We start from the raw sequence: 14523 nt of genomic DNA on the forward strand, positions 1-14523 counted from the left end.
GGTATACAGAATTGACCTACACCTGCATGGACAGCTGTGAGTCCAAAATGACTCCCAGGCTGCACACCTGGTCCTTCAGGGGCACAGTTACCCCAGTCTGGCCTGCCTTGTTGATTTAATTGTTGTGATACCTGGATAGTCACGCCCACGCACAGTTCGCAAAACTGATTAAATAAAAAATTTTTTGGTGCCGCAAGGCTTTATTCTTTAGAGGGAGAGATGCTACTACCAATGCCACAGTGTTTAAGGACAGGTACCTGGTGCCATCTGCTGGAGATTTAATACTTGCCACATCTTCTCCTGTGATCATTTTGGAAAAAGTATGCATCTCACAAATTCCTATTTTTTTTATTTTTAAAAATGATATCTGGTCATGGTGAGTAATGGTGATTGATTATATATTGATATTTCTTGACATTCTGAATTTTTTTTAGTTTGGGGTTGATGAACTCAATGAACTCAAAGCTTGGGAAACCTTGAACTAGATGATAGCAAACAAGCCCCCCCCCCAACTCTATGACTCTGCGAGCAAGTTTTGTTTAGACTCCATGGGATTGATTTTGGAACAAACATGTCCAGGATGATGCTCTACAAAAGCGAAACTTTTTCAGCCATTTCAGTGGTACCTCTGGATGCAAACGGGATCCTTTCCGGAGCCCCGTTCACATCCTGAAGTGAACGCAACCCTTGTCTGCGTGTGCACGGATCACGATTCGCCACTTCCACAAATGCATGTGACGTTATTTTGAGCGTCTGCGCATGCGCAAGCGGCAAAACCCAGAAGTAACACACTCCGTTACTTCCGGGTCACCGCGGAGCCTAACCTGAAAACGCTCAGCCTGAAGCACATTTATCCTGAGGTATGACTGTAATATCCTTCCCAGGAAAAGCTTTACCTCCTGACTTTGTAAGTTGCAGGCTCTTATTTGAGGCATATAGGAGCAGGACAAATGAAAAAGTATCAACTTTACTGACAGAAGACTCTGTTAAGGTTACTACATTTTTTTCTGGCCCAACGCCTATGTCCTTAACAGCTGTGTGACAAGCAAATCCTCAAGAAGTGGTTTGCTCCATCACTGTATTTGTATGCCAGGGGTAATTGCAATTGTTGAATTCTGCCATTCACACAGCTGTCAAAGGCACATGCCAACAACAACAATTTATTATTTATACCCTGCCCATCTGGCTGGGTTTCCCCAGCCACTCTGGGCGGCTTCCAACAAAACACTAAAATACAATAACCTATTAAACACTAAAAGCTTCCCTAAACAGGGCTGCTTCAGATGTCTTCTAAAAGTTTGGTACTTATTTTTCTTTTTGACATCTGGTAGGAGGGTATTCCACAGGGCGGGTGCCACTACCGAGAAGGCCCTCTGCCTGGTTCCCTGTAACTTGGCTTCTTGCAGTGGGGGAACTGCCAGAATGCCCTCGGCGCTGGACCTCAGTTTCTGGGCAGAACGATGGAGGTGGAGACGCTCCTTCAGGTATACTGGACTGAGGCCGTTTAGGGCTTTAAAGGTCAGCACCAACACTTTGAATTGTGCTCAGAAACGTACTGGGAGCCAGTGTAGGTCTTTCAAGACCAGTGTTATATGGTCTCGGTGGCCGCTCCCAGTCACCAGTCTAGCTGCCACATTCTGGATTAGTTGTAGTTTCCAGGTCACCGTCAAAGGTAGCCCCACATAGAGCGCATTGCAGTAGTCCAAGCGAGAGATAACTAGAGCATGCATCACTCTGGCAAGACAGTCTGTGGGTAGGTAGGGTCTCAGCCTGCGTACCAGATGGAGCTGATAAACAGCTGTCCTGGACACAGAATTGACCTGTGCCTTCATGGACAGCTGTGAGTCCAGAATGACTCCCAGGCTGCGCACCTGGTCATTCAGGGGCACAGTTACCCCATTGAGGACCAGGGAATCCTCCACACCCGCATGCCTCTTGTCCCCCCAAAACACTACTTCTGTCTTGTTAGGATTCAACCTCAATCTGTTAGCCGCCATCCATCCTCCAACCGCCTCCAGACACTCACACAGGACCTTCACCACCTTCACTGGTTCTGATTTAAAAGAGAGGTAGAGCTGGGTATCGTCCGCATACTGATGAACACCCAGCCCAAACCCCCTGATGATCTCTCCCAGCGGCTGCATGTAGATGTTGAAAAGCACGGGGGAGAGGACAGAACCCTGAGGCACCCCACAAGTGAGAGCCCAGGGGTCTGAACACTCATCCCTCCCCCACCACTTTCTGAACACGGCCCAGGAGGAAGGAGCGGAACCACTGTCTAACAGTGCCCCCAGCTCCCAGCCCCTCAAGACGGTCCAGAAGCATGTTATGGTTGATGGTGTCAAAAGCCGCTGAGAGATCCAGCAGAACTAGGAAACAGCTCTCACCTTTGTCCCTAGCCCGCCGGAGATCATTGACCAGTGCGACCAAGGCAGTTTCAGTCCCATGATGAGGCTTGAATCCCGGCTGGAAGGGATCCAAATGGTCCGCTTCTTCCAGGCGTGCCTGGAGTTGTTCAGCAACCACTCGCTCAATCACCTTGCCCAAGAATGGAAGATTTGAGACTGGGCGATAGTTGGCCATATTGGCAGCATCTAAAGATGGGTTTTTAAGAAGCGGTTTGATAACCGCCTCTTACAGCGGGTCTGGGAAGGCTCCCTCACAGAGAGAAGCATTCACCACCCCGCGAAGCCCATTGCCCAGCCCTTCCCGGCTAGCTTTTATAAGCCAGGATGGGCAAGGATCAAGGAGACAGGTGAATGGTTTCATTAAAGATTGAAATATTGGTTATTATGCTTTATAATGTAACATTGCATTTTGTAATGTATCCTTATTTTCTTTTGCCTGATATGCCAATGGTTCGAAAGTGAACTCTGAAATTTTTGTCCTTCCTTATTTTTTGACTATTCTTATATTGTTTGGTTATGTTTCCTGCATAATATTTATTTTTTGGAGGTGTTACATTTCAAAATTATGCTAAGGAAGAACAGACTTTATAGTTACCGTAATTAATGGTGTACTAGGAGTGATATCATTGAAGTCAGTTGCATTGCTCTTGTGGACGACTGGCTCCCGAGCCTCTGTGTAAAAGGACACTTTTTCTCCTTGTGGGCACTGCCTGCCTCCTCCCAACCTTTCTCCCTCCACAGTAACCAAGGCAACTCTGTTTTGCCCAGTCCCAAAGGTGCTTCTTTAATGTGTTAATGACTGACCATTGTTTCATAATGGCTTGCACTCAGCTAGCCCTGCCAGGTTAGTTTGCATAGGTTAACCCCAGGAATTCCCATGTTTGGCACAGTTCAGGAGAGCTGCTGCAGCCTGTATTTTCCCTTCAATGTCCTAAATACAGTATTATCTAAATTCTACCATTTTGCTAATTTTTAACATTCACTAACTCTAGATCTGTAAGAGAGTGATGGTAGAAACTTGGGGAATTAACATGTTGGGTGTGTAAGTTTTCTTCTTCATTCATTCTGAGGGGCAGGTGGGGCTCATCAACCTGGGAAGGTAGCCCATCTACGAGAAGGAAAATTCTGATCTTAAACCTCCATTGCCTTGCAGGACATCTTCTGGAGAAGTAAAGGCTAAGGAGTAAACCCTACACAAATCCAGAGTGCAGTCCCTAAGATGGTTGGATGGCATCTTACATGCCTCCTTCTGGCAACTCCTGCAGCCAAGCTGGTGCCAAATGTATTGCTCTGCTTTCCTTTGGTCCACATCAGTGAGGCCAAGAGGGGGTTCTTGTTGTCTGGGCAGCCCAGCCCCTCCATACACACCACCCAAGCTTGTGCCCTAGGAAGGTCACTTCAGTGTGCTAGCACAGAGGTTTGACCTCATCCCCAAAGGCTCATTCCATTGTCTCTCGAGACAGATGCCAACATTCATATATATTAGTTTGCATGTTTGAGCTGCTCTACTGTTCTCAATTTTATTTATTTTTGGTGGAATCGAAACTTTTAAAAAACAAAGTGCACATGCACCTATCTGGTCCCATACACAGTTGGTATAATAGATTCAACAAATTAGAAGGCATGGACAAACGCAAAAGGGAAAGCTACTAGTATGAATAGGAAATACCAAAGTTGTTCCTCATACACAAAATAATGTGTTGGTGTGTGCTACTCCAGTCGAATTTGAAGAGGGGGAAAAGGGGATTTATAGCTAAATAATGCTCAGATGTGGACAAGTCCTATGTATGTACTGTTGTAAGTTCTTCCCTTTGTTTGTCCTGAATCTCTCACCCTTCACAGGATGGCTCCAGGTGGTAAACATTTTATGAATGAGAAAAGTTCTCCCTATCCACATTCTTTCTGCCATGGACAGTTATATAAACTTCTGTTATGCCCCCCACCTAAATTCATAGTTTTTTTTCTACGCTAAGAAGCCTCAACATTGTAACCTGTAACCTCTTATAGGAGATGGCTGAGCCTCCTGATAGTTTTAATTCTCATTTTCTTTATCCTTTCCAGCTCCCCAACATCCTTTTTTGAGATGAGGCGACCAGAACAGAACACCGTACAGGCAGACGCATACAACAAAAATATCAATTTTGTTCCTTGCTTCTCTGTCTTCTAAATGGTAGTTCCAGACTCCCTATGAGTCTCTCATTTTGCATGAGAGACATTGCTGACTCTAGTGTCTAGGCTTGCCACCATCTTCGCTCAGAGAAATTGTGACTTCTGCGTGACAGGCAGAAATCTATGTCATGCTTTCCCCCCGGCAAAAGTGCCAGGGACAGTTTCGTGTGTGCTTCCCCCCACCCCAGTAAAACAGCTCTCCATGAAATTCTATTTAACCTGGAACCACTGTGTTAGCAGATCTTTTCAGAGGGCCTTGAGATTGGATTCTGACCTGGCCTGAAATGCATTGTTATATTAGTGAGCCCCACAGTTTTCCTGCTGTAACAACTTTCCCTTAGAAGGAAAATCATTTTCATCTGCAGGGTAGGGAGAAGCATAATGAACAGGCAGGGATCAGTATTTTCTTTCTCTGCTAGCCTTTGCTAGCTCAGCTAATTCATAAAGCCATCCAGATCTCTTCCTCCCTCTCCCAGTTTAGCTGCACTACCGCTAAAGAGAGGTGTAGGAAGATACCGTTTCCCTGGAATTATGGATGACTAGTTCAAGAGCAGGGAATGTGTTGTGTGCGTCCCCATGGCTGTTGTTTCAGGCTGGGTGCAATAAGTTTCTTCCTGGAAGACTAGCTGGGTGTGGGAGTTGGCTTATTGAAAAAGAATCTCTCTTGTTTGGTCATTTATTTCATATCAGTTCTACAAAAGCTTTGCCTAAGCCGCTGATTTATGAGTTGGCAGCTTGCACAGTGGTTCCACTTTCCTAAATAGCTAGGCAGAGGGGAGGACTAAAATCTGAGAATGCCAAAATGCCAGTTTAGTGACTGCAGTTCTCTTGACACAGGGAGAAGGCGTCTTTAGAGAGCTACTCTAGGAAAAGAGAAAGTACTGTAAAAGGGCTTCAATATTTCCATCCTATTTAAATGAAGGCTGCCTTTATCTGGGATTCAGTGCTCACTGTTTTAAATCTATATTATTGAGGTTCCGTAGGAACAACCTCTAACTCTTATCCTGAAAAAAACAACCCCATCCATTGTTTTCCTTTTGACACAAGTGGATGAGGTTAGCAGGCATACCGATATCTCCTTAGTAGGTAAGACCTGCCAAATTATAGACAAATAGATCCAGAGGGTTTTTTTTTGTAATGGACACCTTCCAAAATTTACACCTCTTCTAACAAAAGAACAATCGCACTTTCTTGTTTTTAGCAGAATTAGATCCAATTTGCAAGCAGAGTATCTCCTTCTGAGGGGATGAATCCTGCCAAATTTCAGTAAAGTAGCACCTTTTCCACCTGGTCTGGGAGGGTGAGGCCCTGACTGACTCCAGCTACAAAAGCTGAGGCTCTTGACCAGAATCCTGGGCTGGGGTATTATTTAGAGGTTTTTGTTGGGAAAGGGTTGTTGTTGCGGTCAATTTTTTGTGTCTTTATTTTGTATCTTATGATTTATGTGGAAATTGTTCAGTTGTGTTCTTTTTTTGTGTTTTGTTTATTATGACTACTTTTGTGTTGTTGTTTTTAAACCTAACTACAAACATATGTTGTAAGCTGTCTTGAGCAAGGTATTGATTTTGGAAAGGAGACACACAAATGAAATTATTGATTGATTGATAAAGGCAGCCAATGTAAACGTGCCAATAGTGGTTGCAGTTTCCAAAATGTATTCAAGCGTAGCCCCCACATACAGTGCATTGTACTGATCTAATCCAATGTGACTGAAGATACTCATGTTATGACAATTAAAAGGTAAAGGTAAAAGACCCCTGACAGTTAAGTCCAGTTGCAGACGACTCTGGGGTTGCGGGGCTCATCTCCTTTATGGGAGCTAATTATGGGATTATTAAGGAAGACAGCTGATTTCAAGTACTTATTTTTAGAGTGTGTGTGTTTTGGGTAATTAGTGGTGTTTGGTGAGGGGGATTATAGTGGGCAATGCGGCTTTGAGAGGTTTAAGAGGAATCTTGAAGAAAGGGGTTTTTGTTTCTTTTAAGGCAAGGTGTGTTTCTTTAACAAGCCCGAGCTCCTCGCCTGCCCGTCATAGGGTAACGTCCTTCGTAATTGGACTGTATGCCCGGTGCCGCTCTGGAGCCACGCCTTTCCTCACACGGGGTTTCTAGGCCTCAGCTTCCAGGGTTTCTACTGTGCAGCGCACCTATCCTTGGCGGGCAAAGTAGCCACACCTCCACAGAACCTTTCTCCTAATAACGAAAGGAGCGTCGCCTCATTGGTCTTCGTCCGAATCGGCGATGACCATCTCCGCCTTCAGAAGTCTTTCCGCAACAGCTATTGACTAATGCGGACGTCAGTCCTACTAACCGGCTTTGCGCTTGCTGTGCCGCGATTGGCCTCTCCGGATGTCAACCGCCTCCCCTCCCTCCCTTACGGCCTATCGTTCTCCGAGCGGGGCATCGAGCCGGCTCCTAACTGGCTGCGGGCATGCCATAGGGTTAGGTTGCGCGCCGGGTATATTTAGCCGGTGGCTGAGCACGCTGTTGCGTGAGGTGCTTCTCGTCCCCTTCGGCCTGCCTGCCCGCCTTGTACGGAGTGAAACCGCCTCCTCCTCCTCCGCGTCCAGCTCCGCCTCGCCCGCAGGTTGGTGCGGAAGGGGCGCAGAGGGGTCACGTCCTTCACGGGGGTCGAGGGGGCTTCGTACCCCTGTGGCGTCTCCGCCGCCGCCACCGTCGCCATAGACACGCGGGGTCCCGGCGGCGCTCCTCCCCTCCTTGTCCCGCGCCGCTTTTCGCTCCGCGGCCTTCAGCCGCGGGGCGGGAGCGGGACGCCGGTGGCGGGTGGGCAGGCGGTGGGGGTGTCCGCTGAGCAGAAGGGGCGCTCGGGGCTGGCGGACGTTTGCCTGGCCGGCCCGGCGGTATATTGAGGAGGGGGGAGAAAGGGGAGGTTGGGGCATAACGGGGAGCGGCGAGCGGGGCTCCCTCTGCGTGGCCGAGCCTGAGCCGTTAACAAGCCCTCTGGGTAGCAAAAGCGAGGCGAGTTGGACCCGCCCGTGCGTGGAAGTGCGTGATCTAGAAGAAGTGGGCAGAGAGAGGAGTGGCTGGGCGGCTGTTAACGGGTCGCTGCGCTGGACTGCGAAGGGAACTCGGTGCTGGCTTAACGACGAGGGTCTCCTTTCTGACATGCGGAGGAGGCGGCGCCCAGCCTGGCCCCCGCTCGGTCCTCTCCCTCCCTACTCGATTGCTCGCCCCGCGCTATGAATAACTAACTAGGAAGGTTCCTGATCATGCATGTAAAGCGGCCTACAAAAGGGAGGGGCGGGCAGGGGGAACGGGACCCTCTTGAAGCGCGGTTGCCGCCCTCCCCGCGCTTCTCTCGCGCCTCCAGAACCTCCCACCCACCCCACCAAACAAAAACCCGCGAGCTTTGTGAAAGAGCGGAAATGCACGAACGGTTCTCGTTCCACCGGTGTAGGGGGCGGAGGAGGAGGAGGAAAGCGACGGGAGGTGCGAGACGCCGCTCCGTTCACTTGTCCGCGGGAGTAGCTGCGTAGGAACCGGAGCATAATGGTGCTCCTTTTCAGTGGGGCAGACGCTTGTGAAAAAGGGGCCGCGGAAGTGAGCTGTGCTTCATTGTGCAAGCCTAGGCAGACGAAGCTGCAAGCTTTTGTCCCTTGCCGCACGCAGCCTGCTTTTCCCTAGCGCGCAGGCAAAAAAGCTAGGCTGTAATATAGAGAGCTAAGTAGCTTTGTTTTAAAGTGGCGTAGCCTTTCACTTGAGAGATGAGATCGGCAGTGTTTTAAATAACCCTGTGCTGTGGACGCCTAAAAGCCAAAAAACAAAGCCCTCCCAACAAGTTTTTGCCTGTAAAAGTAATAAAGGCAGAAAAGTAAGGACACTTGCTCAAGGTCAGTCTTGACGAGTTCATAGAAACTAGATTAAGCATGCCTGGAGCTTCTAGTAATTTCCAGGATCTTACTAAAAACTATTGAAATAGCCTTAATGGGAATCGTTCACGGGCATGTTTTTCTGATAATTGAAATCTGGTCGTGTCAGGTGGCTGCATCATAATCTATTGCGGAGTATTTGTAGCAAGTAGCCATGTTTCCAGTTTGTGCTATTTTTGTCTGCCTCTCCCATGGACACAGTTTAGGAAACGCAGGCAGACTACTAAGCTATAGAAAAATGCCCATTTATTAAGAACTACTGTTTTGGGGGCACTTGCAGGGCTCTGGTCAGTCATTAAGTAAAAGATAATTCCCCTGCTAAGGTGTTCTGTATGGTTAAGTGGAAAAATACCATCATGTGTTCCCATAAGGTTTCACAAAGATGCCAGCCATTTCAAATTTGCTAAATCCATAAATGAGACTTAAATGAATTTATCAATTGCTTGGCATCAAATCTTTTTTGCACTTCTGTTTGTAGCAGCCAAAACAGCAATGGTAAAGTTTGCATTGTGCTGTCCAGACATGCTCTTCTGTGTACTTAACTGGAAGTGCTGCTTGAACTATTATATCTAAAAATAGCAGACCCTGGTGGTAGAATCCATTTTAGACTAAAATATTCACCTGGTGTACTGAACTTTTTGTATTTGAATAAAACAATCTCAGGAGTTTTAGATTGTATATGTATAATCAATAGGGTCTTGGGTAATGAAATGTTGGATTTAACAGATTCCTTTTTTGGTTGTTCATACACTAATAATTTAAAGGAGTTAATAATAGGTATTCCCTACAGGTCATTTTTAAAGACAAACTACATGAAACAAACTTCTGCTTTCTTTTATATGGAGAAGACTTACATATTTCAGATATGCTACTGGCTTATTGACATTTAAGCTAAGGATACCTTAACAAAGACAAACTATGAAAATAAGGTAGTCAGATAAGTACTTCTGCTCACTCACCTAGACTTAAAAGTCCAGGAAGAAAACAAGCATGAAGACAAGAGAAATGCCTTGATGGGCCATTTTGTGGTGGATTAATGCTCGCTAAATTTACCCACTCATAGTCTGCTGCTTGAAAGTTGCAGTAGAATTTTAGAGTTGTGATGCTCTAAACTAGGGCGTGACAAACCTGTCGTACTCCAGATATTGCTGAACCAGAACTCAAACCATTCCAGACCAAGATACTGGTTTTGACAAATAAAGATCTGAATAGCTTAGGCTCAGGTTACCTGAAGAAGCTACTTTCCTCAAACTGTATGGGCTTTCAGATCAGAGGAGGCTCTTCTGGCAGTGCCATCACTGAGTTGAGGTCAGAGGATACATAAGGTGGCCAGGAAGGCCTTTTTGGCAATGCAGCTCCATTATAGAGCATCCTTTCCCTTGAGGTTTGGATAGGAACCACTGGAGTGAACTTTTATATTCTTCCAGGCCATCCAAGTTACGTATAACTACATTCTACTATCCTATCTCAGATCCTTGTATTGTTGAATTGTAGTGGAAAATTTTAACTGTGTGTTATTGGCCTATTATTTTTAAATTGTAACTTGCCCTGAGATCTATATAAAGTACAGCGGTACCTCAGGTTAAGTACTTAATTCATTCCAGAGGTCCGTACTTAACCTGAAACTGTTCTTAACCTGAAGCACCATTTTAGCTAATGGGGCCTCCTGCTGCCGCCGCGCCGCCAGAGCATGATTTCTGTTCTCATCCTGAAGCAAAGTTCTTAACCTGAAGCACTATTTCTGGGTTAGCGGAGTCTGTAACCTGAAGTGTATGTAACCTGAGGCACCACTGTAAATAAAATTGTGACCCTACCCTCTACACTGCAGAACTCTGAGCGTTGGTAATACTTAACTGGAACTGATGGGGATTGAAGTTCCATCAGCATTTGAAGGGCATAAGGTTTCCTATCCCTTCACTAAACTGACATTGGCTTTTTCAGATTGGGGGAAATGTAGGGTTGTAGTGATTGATAGCTAATCCATAGATAGCCAGGAAAAGCAGCTACAAAATTACAGTAGGTTTGAAAATTATACTCCTGTTCAAACTAGAAAACAACACATACATTTAATTATACATACATGTTCTTGATTATACATACATAAATGTATTAGTATACTTTAAGCTGCTGAAGAAATATTTAATAAATTTATACACCGTTTGATTGCAAAAAAATCTCAAAAGTGATTTACAAACGATTAAACAGTAAAATAAAATTCACAACCGTACTTTAAATCATACATACAAAAGTTAAAATACTAAAGCAGATTAAAATTACCTCAACTTTCTATGGATTTGGGTACACATGTCTAAACAAGAATGTTTTTAGCAGGCATTGAAAAGAGTACAGTGAAGGTGCCTGCTTGATCTCAATATGCAGTGAATTCCAAAGTGCAGGGAGTGTCACATTAAGTGACCAAGTTCTTACAAATGTGGAATGTGCATTATGTGACACCTGTAGTAGTGTCAATTCTGCTGACTGAAGAGGTTGGGTGGCACATGGGGATAAGGTGCTCTTGTAGGTAAACTGGTCCCAAGTTGTTGAAGGCTTTATGTACCAGTAGTAGCACCTTGAACTTTGCCCAGTAGCAAATTGGCAACCAGTGCAGATTTCTGAGCATACGTGTTATATGCTGACAAGGCGTTAGTAGTCATGGTGCAGCATTTTGCACTAAAACCAGCTTCTAGATCAAGCACAAGGGAAGCCCCACATATAGAGCGCATTGCAGTAATCCAGTCTTGAAGTAACCCAACACATGAACTACTGTGGCAAGACTTTCCTGGTCCAGGAATGGCTGTACCTGTCAAACCAGCCGCGGTTGGTAAAAGGCATTTCTAGCCACTGAGGCTACCTAAGTCTCCAGAGATAGAGCTGGATCCAGAAGCACCCCCAAATGGCGAACCTGCTGTTGAAGAAATAATTGTGAAATATGAGTTTGAAAAAGCTTTTACATAAAACGGTTTAGGATTAACTACATTTTTACCTCTCCCCACACTCCAAACAGTTTGCATGTGACAGTTACTCAAATTCATAGTTCTGAATTCAGTTTCATTTCTGAAATGTTATTCTGTGTTTTAAACATGATATCACCCATCTTCAGTGGTGTTTAAGTCAAAACCACACTTAAGTACAGACTGGGCAGTTTAAACACTTTACTGGATCTTATGCACTCTATAAAATAAGTCTTGAGTGAAATCCAGAAGGTGCAAATCAGCTTAGCAGTTGCATTTCACTTCTGACTATTTGCAAACCACTATGATTTACATTTAGGTAAAATAAGGAATTTTAAGGATTGAATGTTTTCAGCACCTTAAATGTTAACATTGCCTAAGAAAAGTTACGTTAAATGTTTAAAGTATTTCTTACACGTTACATCAACATCTTTAAAACCTTGCAAGCCCTGGGGGGGGGGGGTCCTCCAGGTGTTTGTGAACTATGACTTCCATCATCCCCAGCCAGAAAGTTATTGGGGATGGTGAAAGTTGCAGTCTCTAACATCTGTAGAACCGCATATCTATCACATCTACTCAGTGTTAGAAACAGAGATGAAAGCTAGGAGCTAAATGGCGCCTTAAACCTAGGTAATAGGTGTGTGTAGGTGCGGTTTTTTAATACCAACAATACAAAGCTAAAAATGAACTTCAGCTAAAATATGTTCATTTTTCACATGGTTTAGTCCTCCCATGCCCACCCCCCTAATATTCTTAAGAGGGTCTCCTCCAGTGATCAGAGAGTAGCTGGAAATGGGGAGGCAGAAAAGCTCCACCTTTCCTTCCACTATGCAGTTTTAATCTGAAATCTTAGGCACAATATTGCGCTCAGAAACTGTTCGTGCTAATGAAATTCCCTGTCTCAAAATGCGCCTAGAACAATGGGAGTTTCGAACACTGCACCTGCTGTGACATCAATATTGGTATGCCAGAATAATAAAACACTTGTATTTGCACATGGACTTTGACAAGTGGCTTTCTTTGACGTGAGCCCATTTCTAGGCTTAAAGGTGAGTATGGGATGAAAGCATGCTGGTAGTAGCTCGGTCTTGATACCCAACAGGAAGTTCAAGATTCTCTGCACAACAGTGATGTGGGTTTGCTGGAAAGTTTTCTGATGCCTAGGGCAGAGGTTTTCAAACTTTTTAAGTCCATGGCTCCCTTAACCAACTACATTTTTTCTGTGACACCCCCGTGGGGCTCCGAAGTCCAGTTGTGTCACCTCTTGCCTGCAGAGCTGGCAGCCTCTCACCCTTTTTCGAACACCCTCCTTGGTGGAGTGTTCCCTCAGTCCTCTCCTCTCCCTTCTCCTTGGGAGTCCTCCAGACAGCTGCTGCTGCTGTCACTGGTTTCTGAACTGCCCCCCCCCCGGTGCTTCCCAGAGGCACCATTCGCCTGCAGAGCCTATAGCCAGGGCTGTTGCAATAAACAGCTGTACAAGCCTTTGTGAGGGAGACACATGAGAGGGCATCATAGGAACGAGGGAAGGAAAGAGGGACAGAGGCCAGTGTTTTCCGCAAGTGCCACAACACACTGGTTGAAAACCACCGGCCTAGGGCTAGAACACTTCCCATAGAAAAATAAAGAACTACATCAGTGCTGCCCATTGTTGAGAATTACTGTGCCTGGGATGGATAGAAGATGTAGGACAAATCCTTCTGTTAGTTTTCTAGTACTTGTGAATAAATAGGGTATGTATGTATTTTTTTATTCTGCTAATATGTGTGAAAGATGGGAAGCAGTAAGACATGTTGTTGGCATCCATCTGTCTTGAGAGACAATAGAGTGCACCATCTGAAAAACTCCTGTGTAGAAGTCTTGGCAGCGTATATGGAAGTTCTCAGCTGTCCAGATGACAACGCCACCTCTGCCACTCCCAGCCTTGCTGATGTAGTTCAAAGGAAAGCAAAACAGTACATGTGGCACTAGCTTGGCTGCAGGAATTGCCAGAATGAGGCGAGCAAAATGCCATCCTACTGCCTTGGGGACTCTGGATTTGTGTAGGGTTTAGTCCTTAGCCTTTCCTTCTGGAGATGTCCCACAAGGTAGCGTATAAGGATTTTTCCTTGGGAGTTTACTCCTGAAGCCTTTCTCATGAATGAGTATAGCCACATGGCGGCAGAGGTTTGAGGTCAGAGTTCAAGGTCTCCTACATGGGCTACCTTTCCAGGTTAACAAGCCCCATCTATCTTCTGATTTTCTTCAGACATGAAGGGAACAACTGATGCCCAGTTAGCTTTCTAATGATCTCTGCCCAGTAAACCATGGTTTATTTTACTGAGAGCCTTGTGCTTCTGTTCTGCTCTCCTTTCTCTTGTGTGTCGCAGCTGACAATGTCTGGGGTTTGTTAAATCATAGTCTTCCATTATATCTGAACTGGGAAACTGGCTTAATCTGTTTTCAAACCATAATCTGATCCTGGTTTGATATCTGAGTTTGTAGCCTGAGATTAAGCTACAGTTTCCTAGTTTGCATTCAATAAAAAGGTAAAGCACCCCTGACAATTACCGGTAAGTCCAGTCGCGGACAACTCTGGGGTTGCGATGCTCATCTCGCTTTACTGGCTGAGGGAGCCAACATTTGTCTGCAGACAGTTTTTCCGGGTCATGTGGCCAGCATGACTAAGCTGCTTCTGGTGAAAGCAGAGCAGCACACAGAAACACTGTTTACCTTCCTGCTGGAGCGGTACCTATTTATCTATTTGCACTTTGATGAGCTTTTGAACTGCTAGATTGGCAAGAGGTGGGACCAAGCAACGGGAGCTCACCCTCTCGCGGGGATTCGAACCGCCGACCTTCCGATTGGCAAGCCCACAGCGCCATCTGTTTACACCACAGCACCACTCGTCTCTTTGCATTCAATAGGATGCTGCTATTTCAACATGTAGGAGAAGAGAGGATGAAGCTTGTGGTGTAGAATTGCTTCTCAAATATAATAAAATAGTTTGATAGGATTTTGTTTAAACTGGTCCTGATACAGTACTTTTAGTTTCACTGTGTATACTAAGCACATGGGAGGGCTTGGGTCAGTGCTACAGAAATAATAGTTGAACCAAAGTACTGTACAT

At 45.4% G+C, this 14523-nt stretch overlaps 2 protein-coding genes across 3 annotated transcripts in view; one reads left to right on the top strand and one right to left on the bottom strand.

Annotated features, from left to right (window-relative positions):
* SPARC (secreted protein acidic and cysteine rich) overlaps nucleotides 1-14523 on the bottom strand; it is a 184248-nt gene that overhangs the window by 67296 nt on the left and 102429 nt on the right. The gene's annotated exons all lie outside the window — the stretch shown is intronic.
* The window catches only part of G3BP1 (G3BP stress granule assembly factor 1), a 28212-nt gene continuing 20711 nt past the window's right edge, over nucleotides 7023-14523 (top strand). For both annotated transcript variants that reach the window (XM_053377060.1, XM_053377061.1), the window contains exon 1: nucleotides 7023-7163. The gene's annotated coding sequence lies outside the window, so the exon portion shown is untranslated. The remainder of the gene's footprint in view (nucleotides 7164-14523) is intronic.

Source organism: Podarcis raffonei, chromosome 2 (assembly GCF_027172205.1).
Source record: "Podarcis raffonei isolate rPodRaf1 chromosome 2, rPodRaf1.pri, whole genome shotgun sequence".
Classification (NCBI taxonomy): domain Eukaryota; kingdom Metazoa; phylum Chordata; class Lepidosauria; order Squamata; family Lacertidae; genus Podarcis; species Podarcis raffonei.